This window comes from Neomonachus schauinslandi, chromosome 10 (assembly GCF_002201575.2).
Source record: "Neomonachus schauinslandi chromosome 10, ASM220157v2, whole genome shotgun sequence".
NCBI lineage: Eukaryota > Metazoa > Chordata > Mammalia > Carnivora > Phocidae > Neomonachus > Neomonachus schauinslandi.
The window spans coordinates 13,172,487-13,192,352 of record NC_058412.1 but is presented as its reverse complement, the minus strand read 5'-3'; the positions used below and the strand labels follow the sequence as shown (position 1 = coordinate 13,192,352).

Here is a 19,866-nt window from a genome sequence, read left to right as displayed (position 1 = left end):
GAAATGAAAAAAATTTCAAAATATGAGAACATGTTAATATTTGTGAATTCTAGGTGGTAGGATAGTGCATACTTAATATGTTATTATCTGAACTTTATGTTTGAATTTATCACAATAGAAAATTCATATGTATTCTTTTAAAGCATTTGGAATTCATATTTCTCTCTAATTCTGGCTTTTTCTGAAGTCCTTTATATCACTGAAGATTAGTGAATCAAATGGCTTGGGTGCCATTTATAATTTTGATAATGTTATTTTCCTCCAGTTCTTATCAGAAAGAGTAGTCACGTTCATTTCAAAGGAAATGTAGCAGAACGCTGAAGAGAAAACTTTGCCATTCTCTAAGAATTTTACTATCTTAAAGCAGCCCATTTTCAGCTTAGAAAAAACTACTTCTCTGATCAACGCTGCAATAAATACAGGGATGCATACATCCAACACAGCACCTCCTGCTTTAGCTACAACAAAGTCATTTTTGTGCCTTGCAATTACTTGTTTATTTGCCTGGTTCCACTAGACTCTCGGAACACTTTGAAGAGGGGGACCCCGTCTTGCTCATCTATGCCTACACCACATGGGCATTCAGTGTTTTAAAAAAGGACTTAATACAATTTAAATTTTCATCCAGAATAGGCACATTCAGACACTGTTGTTTAACAACATTTGCAAAGCATCTTGAGAGGTTCTGAGAGATTCCAAGTTGGCATGAGAGTGACTCTTTGAGTCACCTGGTTTCTTGCCATTGTACTAAAACACATAAAATGAGTATGTAATGGCTTGTAGTTGCTGTTACTGTTTCTCCAGAAGCCTAAGCATGAGTATTGGAATAATTTCTTAAAGGCCTCTCTGAACAGCCTCATGAGGTGGCGTAATAAAGTCCACTTGATAATAAATATGCATTTCTTTGCCAAAACGGAACAACATCTTTGGCCAACTATAAAGTTTCTTTTAGTTTATAGGCTCTGAAAGTGTATTTTAGGTCAGAGAGACTCAAAGAAGATACAGAGGAGGCTGCCAAACCACTGAAGAAAAATTCTGTTTAACAACCACAAGTGTGCAATAGAACAAATCAGAAGAAAATCCTCGTTTTCCTTTTTTAAAACCTCTCTTTCCAGATTCATTTTTTAAAATTTGACTGTATTAGATACATTTTCTAGACCTAAATGAAATACTTTCTGAAGCAAGGAAGAAGACTAGGTAAAACAGAGAAGAGCATGACTCTGGAAAAACACTTGATGCAATTAAAGGAATTGATTTGAAAAAGGAATACTTAGAAGAGGGTAAATTTTATCTATATTAATATCACAACTATGTAAAAATATAGCCATAAAAAAAAGGGGCCAGAAAGAAATATGCCAAATAATTACAATAATTAACTTTGAATATTAGGAGGATGATTTTTATGTCTCTCTAAATTAATAGTCTCCAGTTCTGCTCTGAAGATAATGTATTATGTAAGACATGTATGTGAGGTACCTGAATTATTTTTGTCATGAAATAACTTCCCTTCTCCTTTCATCCCATCTTCCTGGTTATTCCTTGCCCTACATACTGGATGCATCAGTTATTAATATGTCTCATCTCTTCTTTTAGCTGCAGTGGCCCTATCCATACTTCACATTCAGGAAAGCATATTTAAGCTGTTTTTAGGTAGAGATGGCCTAAAAATCCAATCAAAGCTGGGTCACTGACCCAAGAGAGCCACAGCCCAGGCCAGCAGATGAAGCTGGATGGTGGGAAGGGCTTGCAAATAGAGATAAAAGTAATCAGACTTCCTCTTTCACAGATTTGGAATGGAAGAGAGATGGTATCAGATCCTTCATCAATAGTGAGTGCAGAGCTAAACTGCAGAGAGAGAAGCTGAGATGCTATGTATAGAGAGAGGAACATCTTGGATCCTATAGATCAAGGAAAGGAAGCAGTGGCAAATCCCTAGATTTATGCTGGTCCCTGATGGCTCTGTAGGTCTTGTTCTGATGTTTATCCTTAAAATAAGTCTTCTTTGTGTAATACTATTCAGAGGAAGATAAAACTGCCTTAATGCAATGTATGCCCTCACTGGGGACAGACTCTAGATTCTAAACTTAGGGCCCAACTTAGGCCAGAACAGACAGAACACCTGTTTACAGAATCCCAATGTCCGGTCTAAATGCCATCACTGGGGAGCAAAAATTTATTCTTTGATTTCTAAAGAATGTGCACTTCTTAAAGAGACCATGTTAACATTAGCTTTGTTTCTTATTTGAAATAAAAAACACTTATGGTCATCTGAAAGATAAAATTTGGTCTGCAGATTTCAAGAGTGAAGTCTGGAGGTGGGAGAATTCATTTAATTATTTAAAAGGATCTGTGAATGTGTACCAGCCTTGGAAACCGAATAGTGTATCTTTCACATATCATTGCATTATTTTTCAAATGTGTGTCAATGCTATTGCTATTAATAAAGTAAACTTTAAATGTGAATTTTAAACGTTGTTGAATTCATAGTAGCTATTTGTTGCAATGTGTTCTTTCAAAGCAACTAATAATGAAATTATAATTACTAACCCTGGGAGCTTGAAAAAATTGTTGGCATTGCAGAGAAGTCCCAGAAGTATAAAGTAGTGGTGGAAAAGATCGAGAACACCTAATACAAACTGTAGACTGGAGGAAACCTCAATAGGTTTGAACTGAAATGCAAGAGACTCCAATAGTAATTCCACAGGCTGAGAGTATTGCAGACCCTGACGACTGGGTGAGAGTGTTTGGTGGGAGTCATATGTTTTATTCTGATGAGTGTACCTATTTAGAACAATGTAAAAGGAGTGTCATTTTCTTGATTGACTTCCAGACTACATTCTTTTTTTTTTTTTTTTTAAAGATTTTTATTTATTTATTTGAGAGAGAGAGAGCACATGAGAGGGGGGAGGGTCAGAGGGAGAAGCAGACTCCCTGCCGAGCAGGGAGCCCGATGCGGGACTCGATCCCTGGACTCCAGGATCATGACCTGAGCCGAAGGCAGTCGCCCAACCAACTGAGCCACCCAGGCGCCCTCCAGACTACATTCTTAAGTATCACATTTAAAAAAGAATAGATAGATCGGCACAGGTTTTCTATCTGAAGGATTGTACAGTTATCAACCCAGTTGCTCACGAACACAGTTCTCTCCCTGTCTTCACAAATATAGTCATGCTCCTGTATGAACTACCTGCTAAATATCTCCCAGATTTGTTAGGTCTCTGAATCCATGCTGCATCACTTCGGACCAAGCCAATATCACCTGTCACCCCTTACCTGGATACTACAACTGCTCCCAAACTGGTCTTCCTAATTCATTCTCCAGGAAGATCATTTGACAATTCAAATCTGATCCAAGTCACTTCCTTTTAAAAATCTTCAATAGCGTCTCATTGCTCTTACGATGCAGGGAAAAAAAAATCCTTAACATTCCTTGTAAGATTCATGACAACCTGGTATCTGGCTGCTTGTTACTAATTCTGCAGCCTCATCGATTGCCACTCTTCAGTTTCTCACCGGGTTCACTATCAAATCCAGCTCTTTGCACATGCTATTACCCATGGGTGGAGCACTCTTTCTCTGTGCCTCTCTTCACCTGGCTAACTTCCATCCCTACATAGGATCCCAACATAAATCTCACTTTGACTCTGTCTTGGATTCCTTGGACTAAGTCTCTTTGTTATGCATGCCCACGGGAGCATAATCTTCCTTTTTTTTTCAGGCTGATCAGTTTTTAATCACCTGTTTGCCCTGCCTTTCCATACCATAAGCTCCAGGAGAGAGTCTTTTTGCTTCTAAATTTTTCCAGTACAGGGCTTGGCATATAATAAGCACTCAAAGTCTGTTAAACTGGATTTATCAGTTAATGTTTGTTGAGCTGGATTTTAACTGTCATATTCTTACAGAAGAAACTTTTGAGCCCTATAGAGAAAACCTCAGAATATTGAAAGCAAATTTGCTCTTACACGTCCAAACTTTCTTAGTACATAATCTATCCTTCTTGTAGTGACCCTTATCCCATTCTACTGGCATGTTTAAATCTGAATCTTGGCTATGAACCAGGCATTATTGTCCAGAGTATTCAGAAATTTGTCTTCTAAAGTTTACTAATATATACTGCACGTTTCCATGTAAGTGACATCTTTTAACATAATGACATCTTTTATGTAATTAAATATGCCTACTCTTTTATAGTTTCTTGATTGCTTATTTCCCACTGTATCTAGGTTACAAATGCATCACCTGGATTTTCTTCTAAGTCTTTAAAAAAATTGAGGTCTTTAGTATATCTGGAATACATTTTATATAGTGTGAGATAGGGATCTAAATTTGTTATTTCTAAGTTATGCCAGTGCCATTATAAAATAAAGTGCACTCTTCCCACTAACTTAAAATGGCACCTTTGTTGGTAATTCATGAAATCTCATAAAAAATGAGATATCTTTGCAGAATTTCTATTTTGTTCCACTGGTCTATTTGCTACTCCTATGCCTATGTCATATTAATTTGATTACAATGTTTGTATGTTCTAACATCTGGTAATGCAAGCTAACTCTGACTATTCTTTTTAATACTTTCCATGACTATTCAATTTTGAGAATGCAATGTTCCAGATAAACTTTAAAGCCAGGTTAAATAATTAAAATTATGCCTACAATAAAAAAATCCTGTGGCATTATAATCATTATATATTACATACATATGATGTGTTCATATTGTCTTTTCATTTGTTGTTATCATATTTTCTGTCCTTTAGGAAGATTTTTTAGTTATGCTCCACAAGGCACTTTGCCTTTCTTCCAACTTTTAATCTTAAATATTTTATCATCTTGGTTGCTATTGTATATAGAATATTTTTCCACTTTTCATTTCTTTTTTTTTTAAAGATTTTATTTATTTGACAGAGAGAGCAAGACAGCGAGAGAGGGAACACAAGCAGGGGGAGTGGGAGAGGGAGAAGCAGGCTTCCCGCTGAGCAGGGAGCCCGATGTGGGGCTCGATCCCAGGACCCCGGGATCATGACCCGAGCCGAAGGCAGATGCTTAATGACTGAGCCACCCAGGCGCCCTCCACTTTTCATTTCTGAATTTTTTTTGATAGACTAAAAGAAAAGACTGTTTTTGTAATTTATCTCACAGCCCAACTCCTTTTCAAACATTTATTATTTTTTATTTTTACTTGAGTCTTCCAATTTTCTCTATATATAGTCATCAAAAAATAATAAATTAATCTCTTTTCCAATATTTATTCAGCTTATTTCATTTTCTTATCATATTGCTTTTGCACAAATAAAGAACAATAGAAGTATTTAATCTTTTCTGAAACAAGGCAAGGTATAAATATATACAAATCTGTATCTATTCCTGAGAAACTGACTCATTGCTAGATTTTTGCTGTACAACACTTACAGGACTTTAAAAGTCTGAAAATGCATAAGATTTCCCTATGAGATTCAGTACTGGTAGATAGAGCTGGAAGGATGTTAGAGACATTCTAGCCTAATCCTACTCATTCTCACCTATAAGGAAACAAATGCCCACCAAGAGAAAGTGATTTGATCAAGATGAAAAGCTAGAAGCAAGGCCCAGGCAAGAATATAAAGATATTTTGGTCCCTGGGAGAATGTTCTTTGTAAAAGTCTTGGTGATTAGAACCTTAGACATGAACTTAAAACACTATTATTTTTGCTGATTTCTTATATTACAATTTAAAGAACAATTTAACAATCTAAATTAAAATATTTATCATAACTTTAAAATTTTGTTACAGCTAGTTTCCACTGTGCTCCAAGATTCATTTCTTTCTTTTTCCTTAGTAATAAAACCCCTAATTTTTAGCAGGAGTTTTGCTAAATGTGACTAAATTCTGGTCAAGGGCATGTATGCCAATTTTGGGTATGACTGAGGGAAGTGTCCTTGAAAGGGAAGGGGTGTGTTCTTCATCTCCCCTTCCTCCTTCTAACTGATGGAGGCTGCCACCATGTTGGACCATGAGGTGGAAGACACATGCTAAGAAGGGCAGAGGTAAAAGGTAGAAGGAGTCTAGGTCCCTAAGAATTTTGTGAAGCCCCTTAACAGCCCTGGACTGCCTTCCTCTGGATTTATTTAAAAGAATGAGAAATAAGTTCTCTTATTTAAGCCATCATTATTTGGGATTTTCTATCATTTTAAGCTGGATCTAATTCTAATTCTAAAGTAAATTATAAGGTAGAACAACAGAAGTATAAATTCAATATCTTGAAGATGATCTGGTTCTGGCTCAAAAACAAAAAAGAAAAGAAAAAAAGCATAACAGATGTTTGATATCAGAATTCTGATTATGGGGGTGCCTGGTGGCTCAGTCAGTTAAGTGTCTGCCTTCAGTTCAGGTCATGATCCCAGAGACCCAGGATAGAGCCTGGCATCATTGGACTCCCCACTCAGCAGGGAGTCTCTTTCTCCCTCTGCCCCTCCTCCTGCTCATGCTCTCTCTCACAAATAAATAAAATATTTTTTTAAAGATTTTATTATTTATTCATTTGAGACACAGAGATACAGAGAGAGAGAGAGAACATGAGCAGGAGGAGAAGCAGAGGGAGGGGGAGAAGCAGGCTCCCCGCTGAGCAGGGAGCCCGATGCGTGGCTCCATCCCAGGACCCTGAGATCATGACCTGAGCCAAAGGCAGATGCTTAACCATCTGAACCACCCAGGCGCCCCTCAAATAAATAAAATCTTAAAAAAAAAAAAAGAATTCTGATTATGGTCTCAAGAGCTTTGAATTTAAAATAATTATCATAATAATACTAATGATAATAATAATAGCTGTGTATTGAGTACTGCAAGGAGACAGTGGGACGCAATTAGGAAAAGAGCTCAAATTCTGCTGCTCAAATTCTGCTGTTGCCACTTATTGGTTATGCGACTCTGGGCTTGTCACTTGCTGTTTCTAAGTCTTCATTTCCTCATTTCTATAATGGGGACAATAAAAATTCTTAGCAAAGGGGCGCCTGAGTGGTTGGTTAAGTGTCTGACTTCAGCTCAGGTCATGATCTCAGGGTCCTGGGATGGAGCCCCACATCCGGCTCCCTACTCAGCAGGGAGTCTGCTTCTCCCTCTCCCAACACTCTCCCTCTGCTTCCCTCCCCACCCCCGCTTGGGCTCTCTCTCTCAAATAAATAAAATCTTTTTAGATCTTTTTTTTTTAAAGATTTTATTTATTTATTTGACAGAGAGAGACACAGCGAGAGAGGGAACACAAGCGGGGGAGTGGGAGAGGGAGAAGCAGGCTCCTCACTGAGCAGGGAGCCTGATGCGGGGCTGGATCCCAGGACCCTGGGATCATGACCTGAGCCGAAGGCAGACGCTTAACGACTGAGTCACCCAGGCGCCCCTCAAATAAATAAAATCTTTAAAAAAAATTCTTAGCATGAGTTGTGAGCATCAGATGAATACATGCATGTAATTAAGTCAATATAACTTAACCATATGTAGTATTATGGATCTTATTAAAAACACCATTACTACTAACCTCTAAAATCCATCAAATGATAACTATGTAGCAATATTTATAATTTAATCACTAGGATAATCCTGTCACCTAGGTATCATTATCTAAATGTCATAAAGTGATTCATATAACTCAGAATAATTTGTGACACAGCCTGATTACAAAATCCATATTTCTTTTCATAACATCATGCTAATCTCACTTGATCAAGATTCTATAACCTTTTAAAACATCATGTCAGACACATGAATTTGAAAGTGTTTTCCTGCCAGTACCATATACCTTGTTTCCTGCTCCCTGTCCATAATGGCATCCCTGCTCCCCTTTGCTCGTTGTCTAGCTAATTCCTATTCTTGCCATCCCTGAAATTAGCCATCTCCAACCCTCACCAGACAGAGGTTTGGGTTCTGTGTGCCCCAGAAGTGCTACCACAGTTCTCTATGTTCCTCTCACGATTGTTCTTACCAGACTATCAATTATTGGTCTCCACTGCTGAAATGTGAGCGCCAAGAGGGCGCAAACAATGTCTTGCATCCTCAAGGTACATAGTAAGTGTTCAATAAACACTTGTTGAATAAATGAAAACCACATTTAACTTAATGGAATTGTAGAAGCATTTAAGCATGTTCAAAGACCCACATGTGTATACCGCATGAAAGCAGCCAAGGGTTTGGGAAGAGCACCTGACACACAGGTGCTTCCAGATTTCTCTGTCTGGAAATGTCCTAGTGAACTATGCATCCCAGCATGGTTCTCGGGGAGACGTACTGCCCTCAAGAGCTCTGTTGTTGTCCTCATTACTGGGGACCTTGTGAGTCACGGATAAAGTGGGAGAAGCTAAAACCTGGGAGCAAGGCCCACTCTCCTGGTCTCAAAGAGAAATGCAGTAGCCATCTCCTTCTCAAGGCCCAGCAACTATAAACACATCTTAGTAACAACCCCAGGAGGCTGAGTTGGAAATCTAGATCTCACTGGATTTCCCTGGAATCTATTACTTCAAACAGCTCAAAATAGGTCTTCCTGTCACATTTTCTTAGAGTGTCATGTATTTTTTTTCCATTGTACCCCATCTTATTTGAAATTTTATGCTATTTTGTGATTATTTGTTTAATATATGTTTCTCTAGCTACACTCTGAGCTCTATGAGGGCAGGGATTATGGCTATTTTAGTTCACCCTGTATATCTTGTACTAGGCCAATGACAGATATGCAATAGGTACTTGTTGAAGGAATGAATGAATTGATGAAATAGAGAGATAGTGCCTCATATAAAAGCAACATAGTGAATATAAAAGCAACAGGTGAAGTAGGTAGAAAGAGCACAGATCTGTTTGGGATCTTAGAGCTATCACTGATAAACCTCATGACTTTAGGCAAATTCCCCAATCCCTGTATCAATTTCTTGGTCTAAAGTAGAGCTCTCTCATTGGATTGCTGTGAAATTGAATGAGATAATACAAAAGTAAAACAAAGAACCCGGCAGAGCCCCTCGCACAGAGAGAGGGTATATGCCACGCATGTTTTCAAACACTGCACACCTCAGAAAGCATCTCCTCCTCTTTTCCCTTCCTTGCTGGATTAACTTTGAGGAGTTGTAAAGTAGCTGAACATCATAAGGTGTAGACTACGTTATTCAGAACTGGGCTTTTATACCCTAAGAAACTGAGACCCATATTTATTTTCACATGAATAAATGAAAACTTAGAAAAGTTTAAGTAATTTTTCCAGGACTTCACATGAATGATGACCACAGCACATTTGTCATGCCTGAAACACATTCAACACCTCCTAGTTTTATGGGCTTTCCATTATGTAGTTCCACTTGCGTCCTTCTAAAGCAGCTTTTCCAACTGGATTCTTTGGAAGACACTGAGATAGTAACAAGCATAATTTAATGTAAGTTCCTGAGCAAACATTGGAAACAAGGTCAAGCAAAGCTAAATAGCTACTGGGGTTCTACCAGAGGAACATTCAGACTTGTATCAATATGCATGAGCACTAGGAATATCTAAAAGTGGGATGTTATCTCCCTCAAAAAAAGTTTCCACAAAACTCTTTGAGGGGCAATAACTATCAGTGTCTTGGAAATATTTCTTTAAAGAAACAAAGCTTCCTTACTACGAAATTTAACTACCTTTCCTTCCAACTCCTCCACCTCACTGAGAAGGAGCAAACTTTCAATAGGCCTTTCTTTTAATACAGTTTCCTAAGTACTGATTTGTTATAAAGCTATTTGCTCTTAAATATTTTGCTTAAAAATGTGAAACGATCTATGACAGTACATTGAACTTATTGTATACATATCGTATATGTATATATGTATGTATCTGTATGTATGTGCATTACTCTCTCACCCCCACTTTGAGAGCCATTCTCTGCTCTTAGCCAATGTGCATTAGTGTGCACTTCTACAAACACTCAACAAATGATAGGCTTATCCTGATTCAAACATATTCTGCAACATTTATTGTGTGTACCACTAAGGCTTCCCCTTCTGCCATTTATTGGGTGTTATTTGATGGACATTTATTTGACGGACAACAGATGGACTAAGTGATAATATTAGACCTGACCAAAGAAGTGAAGTAAGGGTGTCATGGGAATGTGTCTCAGGCACTGTAGGCACCTCAGAGGAAAAGGTGAAGGAAAGAGAAGATTAAGGGCAGGGGACAATTAAACACTGACACATGTCCTCTGACGTTATTTATGAAGCATGCCATAAATCATTGGCGTGGGCAGGATTGTTCATCAACTGAACATTAGTCATTGGAAGCTTTGGGAACATTAACAGGAGGCATGTCTGAAATAAATGGAAGAGGTTCCCCAAACAGATGCAGAACACAGGTCTAAGCTAAGATGCTGACTCAGTTAGGATACTTTTTCTAGGACCATACTCACCATGCTCCCTGGGATATGCGGGTATTAGCTACTATTTAACTACCAACTTATTAGAACAAATACGCTTAGAAAGAGCAGAACACAGAACAGGAGACTGGGAGAAATGATGAAATGCAGACAGGAGAATGGCAGGAGGAAAGGTGGAGGTCCAGAGTGGGATGAGAATTATTTACTCTGCGCTAATCTCTTTTAGGTAGTGTGTGTGTGTGTGTCTGCGTGTGTCTGCATATCTGTATATACACATATACATGGTCTTCAACATCCCTATAAAGCAAATATATTACTCCCATTTCACAAGTGAGAAAATTAGCCCCCCAGATTAATTAAGACCAAAAGTCTTACCCAGTTCTATGAATCATCCAAGACTCTTACTATATAAAAGAGCCTCAGAATATATGAGCAACTTCTACAGATTTCAAAGGGAGAAAAGGATGCTCCTTTTTAACCACAGATTAGAAATATACTTGAAATTCCCTAGCAAATGAAGCAGGAAATATGGGGAGAAGAGAGAAAAAGCTGAGGAGAAGAAAAATGGCTTTTTGAAGAACTAAAGACAATAAGACCATTTTGGATTTGTGTGTGTGTGTGTGTGTGCACGCGTGTGTGCGTGCAGAGAGGCTGGAACCAAGTTTTCAGCTCAGTAGTTAAGAAGGGTTGGGAGATATACTTTCGTTATCACAAAAGCCCTGGGAGGAAAGAATGAAAGAACAGATCACGTGAAAGTCCTCCCACAGATTCACAGTGAAAGATGTCATGAAATTAGTTGGAATTATAAGGGAGGTGAGGGGAGAGTATTAGAAATTCTTTTTTTGGAAGGTAATAAAGGATAGAAGTATGATAGCATGGTTTATTTAAATCAAAAGGCAGAGCTCTTGAAATGTTTTTGTTCGAGTCCTGTGATTCGCTGGAGGCTTGGATGGGAGACAAGGACCACATTATTCAGCTACAGTAGCACCCCCCATGTCCCCAAAAGATACATTCCAAGACCACCAGTGAATGCCTGAAACTGCATATAGGACCGAACCTTATATATATTATGGTTTTTCTTATACACACACACCTATGATAAAATTTAATTTATCAATTAGGCATAGTAAGAGATTAACAACAGTAAGTAATAATAAAATAGAATAGTTGTAACAATATACTCTCATAAAAGTTATGTGAATGTGGTCTCCCTCTCTTTCAAAATTTCATATTGTACTGTACTGACCCTTCTTCTTGTAATGATGGGAGCTGATAAAATGCCTGCATGATGAGATGAAATGGGGTGAGTGATGTAGGCAATGTGACTTAGCATTAGGCTACGGTTGACCTGACGACGCATCAAGAGGATCATCAGCTTCTGGACCTGGGTTGACTGGGGGTAACTGAAACTGTGCAGAGTGAAACCACAGATAAGGGGAGACTAGTGTACCTTGAAAAATAAGAGAGGGCTTCAAAATGTATTCAATAAGGAAACAAATGTAAAAATGTGTTCTTAGTTCCATATTCCGTTGGGACCAATTATATGCTGGTATTACATGGCAGGGGGATGACAGTAAAGAAAAGGGCTAATGGCAAGAATGTGAACTGAAAGAAAGAATGAGAAAAATGTTAACTTTGAGGTCTCAGCTTTTCTTACAGAAAGTCTCTTTTCTATGCATCCAGGCCACCTTTCTATTTCACTTGACTTAGTGAATTGCTTTTATCTGTCTTCCTAGGCATAAATTCCTTGCAGGCTGGGATTGTATCTTATTTAATGTTAATTACACAGTGACAACACAGTGCTTGGCACATTTACTCCACAGACACTTGTTTTACAAGGTAGGCTAAGCACTGTTGAATGTTCACTGCTTTTAATAGCTAGATTCCTCCCTTAGAGGTCCCATGATGAATGTAGGTTCTACTACAACTCAGAAACTAAAGTGGTTTCAGAACTCTTGATTTCTGATGAAAGGAATGATAATGACAATAACTATCATTTACTGCATTTTCACAAATGAAGCATTATATCTTTACATATGTAGTCTGTCATTTTCTGTTCAAGAATCCTGTGAATTACTATTTTAAATGGAAACTGAGGCTGAGAGTTTGAACCACTTATTCAAGGTCATTGAACTAATAACCTGTGGAACTACGTTTTTTTTTTTTTATCCTAGTGTATCTAGCTTGAAAATTCTGGTTTACATTTCCTATCCTACTTTCTTTTGAGTCAGTTAAAACCTTGGGGAGGGCTGAGGAATTCTCCCATTCACAAACTAAAAATGAGTAAAGATTAAATGGATGGTTTTCATCTCTCTGAGGAAAGAATTCCTTTATAAACATTTGAAAGAAAAGTTACCAGAGAGGGAGACAAACCATAAGAAACTTTTAATCTCAGGAAACAAACTGAGGGTTACCTGAGTGGAGGGGGGTGGGAGGGATGGGGTGGCTGGGTGATGGACATTGGGGAGGGTATGTACTATGGTGAGCACTGTGAATTGTGTAAGACTGAAGAATCACAGACCTGTAACCCTGAAACAAATAATACATTATATGTTAATTTAAAAATTTTTTAAAAATAAAAAGAAAAGAAAAGCTAAAATTTTGTATAGAATTTAAACTTATTTCACAAGTTCTTTTTTATTTTTCATAAAATTTCCCATATTAGCAAGAAAACAAACATCAAATGCCTTCAGTATAAATTTCAAAAACACTTGAACTTCTGGAATAAACAAAATTGATGGTCTTCCATTAACTCATAACACCAATTGCCAAAGGATTCCAACAAATACAAGTCGTTTTTGTTTGTTTGTTTTTTTGTGAGTGAAGTGATAGAAGTTTATTAAGTGAAGATATAAAAAAAGCTCTCCAGAGTGAGAGGGGTCCTGACAGGGTTGCCCCAAATAGATAGAAGTTGTTAACAGAAAATCAGACTTGCAAGACACTATTTGGTACATTAAAATAAAATATATTAATAAGCATGTTAACTTAATTGATAATCCTTAATGAGTCCCCAATGAGACATTTCACTCATAATTTAGGATTGGGTTTCAAGAAATCAGAAATAAACACACTAATCACAAATTAATAAAACCAACACAAAATATAAAATACCAGGAACTCCTGTAGCACCACAGTCTACTATTCTAAGAAAACCCCAGTTGCAATAAAATATGAAACAACAGAAATATTAGGGTCTAGCTATTTGTGTTAGAAAAAAATCCACCCTGGCTCCAAAGCACATTTAACATGTTAATGATTTGCAAAAATCTGTTTACATTCAGCTCCTCAAAAGTCCATTGTCTTTCAGAGCCTAAGAGATAAGAAACAAAATCCAAACAAAGGAGAGAAAAAAATATATTTAACCTGAAAGATTTCCATTTTCAGAAAAGTCCCTATATGAGCAAGAATAAAGAAAAATAAAATTCATTCTATAGATCTATAATAACTGTAAGTAAATTTAACTGATATGTTAACACTTGGCCTTTTATGAGTAATACTTCATAAAAATGAAATTTTTTTTTTTAAAGACTTTATTTATTTATTTGAGAGAGAGAGAATGAGAGACAGCATGAGAGGGAGGAGGGTCAGAGGGAGAAGCAGACTCCCTGCCGAGCAGGGAGCCCGATGCGGGACTCGATCCCGGGACTCCAGGATCATGACCTGAGCCGAAGGCAGTCGCTTAACCAACTGAGCCACCCAGGCGCCCCAAAATGAAATTTTTTAAATTAAAAGAGCCCTACTTTCTATAAAAAGTTCGGCAATTATTGTCTCAGATATATTGAACTTGAAGGCCACTTGGTGAATGAGAGTGCTCCAAGTCTTAACTGTAATTTAGAACAAAAGGAAATAGAATGTTCACCCGAAAATAATCCAACAAATGGTTATAAATGCAGTGCATTGTCTTAAAAAAAATAACAGTTGGTGGTTACGATGGAGGTCATCTGTGTTAGAAGCACAGTGAGGTAAGGCAGTGGAGAAATCCAGAGAAAGCATAAGAATCATGACGAATTAACCAACTTGCATGCTTTAAGTTAGATGGTAAGGGTATAGAACATCTCTTTAATGTATTCACAGGCACCTTATTATTAAAGTGTCAAACCTCTATGAGGATTCTTGAGTAATTTGCTATTCCATTTCTGTTTCATTCTTTAAGTAGTTTCTGAAGCAACCCCAGGATCCCCATTTGTGAAGTTCTCAATGAACCAGGCTGGGAGGAACTCAAAACTATTTTGACTCATTTAAGAGAGCATAAATTATCTTTAGAAACAAACTGTAAATGAGGAATGCACTGTTGTGGTCCCTTCACAGTATGAACATGTTAAAATAATTCCATAGCTCAAGAGACCCATGATCCAAGTGGTACACATAGCTACCATAGTCTGGGTTTAGATTCCCTCTTTGACTTGTTAATATCAGTTCATGTAAATAGGTAAAAATAATTTATATTTTGACTTACTAAGAGATAAAAGGAGGAGGGCCTGGGTGTCTCAGTCAGTTGGGCATCTGACTTGTGGTTTCAGCTCAGGTCGTGATGTCATGGGTCCTGAGATTGAGCCCCAAGATGGAGCCCCACATCATCAGGCTCTACGCTCAGCAGGGAGTCTGGTTGGGATTCTCTCTCTCCCTCTTCCTCTGCCCCTCCCCTCACTTGAGTGCGCTCTCTCTCTCTCTCTCAAATAAATAAATCTTTAAGAAAAAGAAAAACAGAAAATATTCATGGATTAAAATGAACTCTTAAAGGTATTATTATAGTGCTTTTATATTTTTAGTGAGAATAAATTATTTAATAATCTTTAGTCCAGCTTTTCCTTTTTGTAATATAAAAATATTGAAAGCAGTGTTAATTGTGCATATTTTTAGTCAAAATAATTTAATTTCTTGGTATAATTAACAAGGTGCATACACCTGATTCTTGGAACAAATATTAAATTGACATGTTATAGAGTATCTACTATAAAAGACATTGTGCAAATATTACAGAAATATGAAAAAGATAATTGAAATCTGTGCCTTTGTGGACTGTGCTTTCATATTGTAGATGTCTTTGAGATGAAAATGCTTCTTGATATACTGCACTTTTTATGTATTGGGGGGATGGATTAAGTAAATTATATGGATCCCATCCAGTTTATTAATTCTATTAATTATGTGAATTAACCACTGGGACAGTAGAAATATCATTTATTAACTTATTTGTGTACCATTTGATACTTTTGGAAAATTGATACATTTATATCTACTAAATGTAACTGAGATGGACATTGTCAATTTCAACCTTAGACTAAACTGAATGTGACCCATTCTTTAAGAAGAACCTTCCAATCTTCCTAAATATTTACTAATCTAAGGAGCATAGATATCACTCAATATAAAGAAAAAGGCCTTTAGAATGACATTAAAAGGTATTGCTCTCATGAATTAAGACACTTGTTTGATATTGAATTATACTGTCATTTTATGAAACTCCCCAAGGAGCTCCTCAGCAATGTTTGGAATCCATACCTATATGCAACCCCAACAGAAAATCTATAGCTTGCACAATACAACATTTCTAATCATGTTATCCTATTGCAGATGAGATTCACAGCATAACAAATGAAAGCAGGGCACTTAGAGCTGCAAGTCTCTGCATAGGCTACCTGGTGTTCAGAACAGCCTGGCCAGGACTCTTTTCAGAATGGGATAGTAAGACCAGGTGACATTTGTTAGGGACGGACTCTATCCAAGACAGAGCTCAACCCAATTCAGCAAAGGTTTACCACGAAGGAAAGGGTTAAACTAAATTGTTAATTGGTGGGGGGGGGGGGAGACCCTGGCTGGCTCAGTTGGTAGAGCATGTGACTCTTGATCTCAGGGTCATGAGTTCAAGCCCCATGTTGGAGGTAGAGATTACTTAAAATAAATAAATAAAAAATTTTAAAAATTGTGTATTTTTACACGTGTTGAGAAACTCACCCCCTTGCTTCCTCAAAAACTTCTAAGGGTATTTAACTCATCTTTCAAATGAGAAAGAAACTCAGACTGTCCTCCTTAAGCCTTCCCTAATGTCTCAGCTTTTTGCAGGTAAAAATTCCTGGCATTTCCCCAAAGGGGACATCCGGTGGTTGTGGTTATCTTTCTGAGGGCGTGGGAGACTACATTTTTCAAAAAGGAACAGGAGGGCCTGGATTATCTTTAAAAGGAAGCTTTTACTCTGTGGGCATTCGGGAGAGAAAATGAGGGAGAAACAGAAAAATCGAGTGAGAGGAAAAGAGAAAATAAAAAGAAGGAAAGAGAAGAAGGCCCAGGTAGGCAGGTATGATTGCCCGCTTTGCAGTCCCAGTGCAGCAAGACAGAGAAGGAAGCCATGCAAGTGCTTTCCAAACCCTAAAGGCTTTGTAAGCAGCACTGCTGTCCTCTCTAGCGCCCACTTCAGGCTGAGCCACTCCAGCATTCTTCCTTCAGTCTTCCTGCCTCCCACCCCTCCCCTTTTCTGCAGGTCACTGCATCTGGAGGATTTCCATGAAGGCTGAGGACAGTTAGGCATCTTGGATTTGGGTTCTGTCTTCTAGGAGCCAGAGGAGAGCTGGCAGAACCCACTGTGTATTTATACTGCAGCTGCCTCACTCTGCTAGGTCCCAGGCCCTACAGCTGCAGCATTTTTGGAAGATGCAAGACTGGCAGAAGAGTGAGGATGGTGCCTGCAGTGTCTCAGAAGGCTGGAGTCCCTGAAGGATGAGAGCGCAGAGGAGATAGAGAGGGGCCTGGCCAGTCCTCAAACAGGAGCTTTGAGTGATATGCCTGTTCTCTCAAAAAAAAATGCAAGGATTCCAAAGAAATTAACTGAGATGAAGAGAAGGCCAGGAAGGCCAGGTTAAACATTGAACAAGGTGGGTATATTGGAGGTGAGGGGCAATAGAAAAGAGATAGAAAGCGAGCTTACATAAAGTAGAAATTATATAGTGTGAAAAGGAATCCTTGGGGCTCTCTTGAAAGAGGTGCTGGGGACCAGACAATTGTTTATTGGAAGACTAACAATGTCACTGAGGATGCTATAAGTGTAGGGAGAAGGGAACATTTCCACTCCACATTACTCTGTAATTGTTTCTTTCATAGACTAGAAGTTAATTGACTTTTCCCTAGCTCTGTGGTTCTGGGCCTCAGTTTCCTCATCTGTAAAACAAGGGGTTTAGACTAGATGCTTTTGAAGGTCTCTGCCTGATGTGACTCTGTCAGCCTATGAGCCAGGGTACCTGACACTAAATATCTCTGAGATTTAGTACCAGATTCCGCTGCACTACCCATTTATCAATGCAGTGTAACAACATCTGCACCATTCATGAAGCAGATTCCAACTCTCAGTGATGACGGGGAGTATGGCTCAATTATGACAAGAGATTGATCCTTCTGCCCTAAGTAAGGAAGGGAGGAACAGTGATTTACACTTTGGGTTTCCAAGGGGAGAATATTCTCGAATTTTTTATTTCAAATTTTATCCATTTTAAATTATAAATTCCTTTGAGGGGTTCGAAATAGTTGGACTGACTAAAGGCCAAGGGGCTGTATAATGAACTGCCTTATTTAAAGGAAAATTTATATCATTACAGAAATCGAATCTGCTTTTTCCATGGAAATCCAGCTCACACTGGCCATGCTCTTCTCTTGTCTGCCTGCCTCATGCCATTCTGTCAACTGCTTCAGTGCAGCATTTTCTGGAGTTATTAAACACTGAAGCTTAATGAGAGTGCACTTAATGGGTGAAGTATTCAATGATGCAGGGCCCCCCCCCCCCCCCCCCCCACGTAAGCAGTTTAAATGATAGTGGGGATAAAATACGTTTTCACAAGAGTTTCATTTTTAATTTGTCTCAACATGAAATTCCTTTAATTTTTTTTAAAAATTAATATGTAGAAATACACCTCCTTCCTTCCTCTTGTCTTCAAGTGGGATGTCACACACAGATAGTATCCACTTGTGTTTTCTACAGCCACTAACATTTCCATTTCATTTTAGTCTCCAAAATATGGGCAGGAGCACAACTCTAGAAAAATGGATTCCCACTCTCTCATCTCACAGGGCACTGATCCGTGCAGTGCTGAGCACTTGCACGGAGCCTCACCATTTCCTCCAACCCCCCACCCCCATTCACCAGTGCCCCTGCTTTCCACAGGGGGTTTGACCTTGCAAAGACCCTGCTTCAGTTTCTGGGCAAGTTACAACCCATTTTAACTCAAAATACAAAACGACCTTTTCTCCTTTAAAGAAACACTACCAAATGTAACCCATCTGGGCTTACATTTCTCAGCCCTGTATTCCAGACTGTGAACACGGGATGCAAAGGCAGGTAACTAGTTTGGGTCTGACAGTTCCCATTCAGAGGCTCTGAGACTCAGACTCTGTTCAAAACAGACGGCTGATTATGTGGTTGAACATCTTTCCTTTTTTGTCCATTCACCATCATGACGAAAAATCAAAACCGAAAAATTATCTACTCATTTCTAAATACTAAGAAATGTGCTTCTTTTGCGCCTCGCTCCGTGGTTCTAAACACTAACATCCCGCTTGGAAACCAACACTGATATCCACACCGCATCTCGTCTACTCAGTTTCACTTAGCAAACACCTTCACTGCTCTTCCACGGTGAGAAAAATGGTGCACCAACCCCACGGATGACAGGTTGGTACTTGACTGCAACCGCTCAATAGTTTTATCAGCAACCGGAAAACTTCACAATCGGTCAATTAGCTACTTAAATCCGTGTAAGGAAATCTGCTTATACTAAAAAACCACCTCTGTTTCACCTATCTTAAATCTAGCCTAAGACAATCCCCCAAACACGCCGCATATAAACACTCCCCCTTCCCCCACCCCCATTATCCCAAAAGATCCCCTCATTGACTAACAACACATTCAGATGGCCAGCATCAACCAAAGCAATTGCCACCATGCATTTAGACGCATCTATGCTAAGTATTGACAATAGCCAAAGCATCTCTCAGACAACTGGCTGCACTACACATGCAGAAAACCAACGAAGATTGCATTTTCCACTTACAGTTATAGCGCTGCGCACGGTCACTTAATGAAAATGATAAAACTCAACAGTTCTTTATATATATGTATAATTCAGATAAACGGTTAAGCCGTCTCTGTGTGTGGTTCTCTCGCGCTCTTTTTTTTTTTCTCTGGAGCTCTAGGCTGCTTAAATCCCTCTTGGATCGCGCCTCGCAAGCCCAGCCGCCGCCGCAACAAGCTCGGGTAAGTCTATGCTGCAGATTGGGAATCCCATAGAAAACCTAGCGTCCCTGGAGCTGGGTGCGCAGGCGCGCGAGCCACCGCCTCTCGAGGCACCCCCTCCCCTTCCCCTCCTTCCTCCTCCCTCCTCCTCCAGCTCCGCAGCCCCAGCTTGGAGAGCTCAGGAGCCGGTGACCAAAAGCAGCCTGGCATTGGCGCATGCTCAGTTGGAGGGGCTCGGAGATCCCGCTGGTGGATTCCACGTCTCCAGATTTTAGCAGAAACTCAAAAGGAAAGTACATAG

General features: G+C 38.8%; 1 protein-coding gene across 1 annotated transcript in view; it reads right to left on the bottom strand.

Annotated features, from left to right (window-relative positions):
• The window catches only part of VSNL1 (visinin like 1), a 101,865-nt gene extending 82,280 nt beyond the window's left edge, over window positions 1-19,585 (bottom strand). Inside the window, exon 1 of the mRNA XM_021697458.1 lies at window positions 19,384-19,585. The gene's annotated coding sequence lies outside the window, so the exon portion shown is untranslated. The remainder of the gene's footprint in view (window positions 1-19,383) is intronic.
• Between the last annotated feature and the right edge of the window lie 281 nt (window positions 19,586-19,866).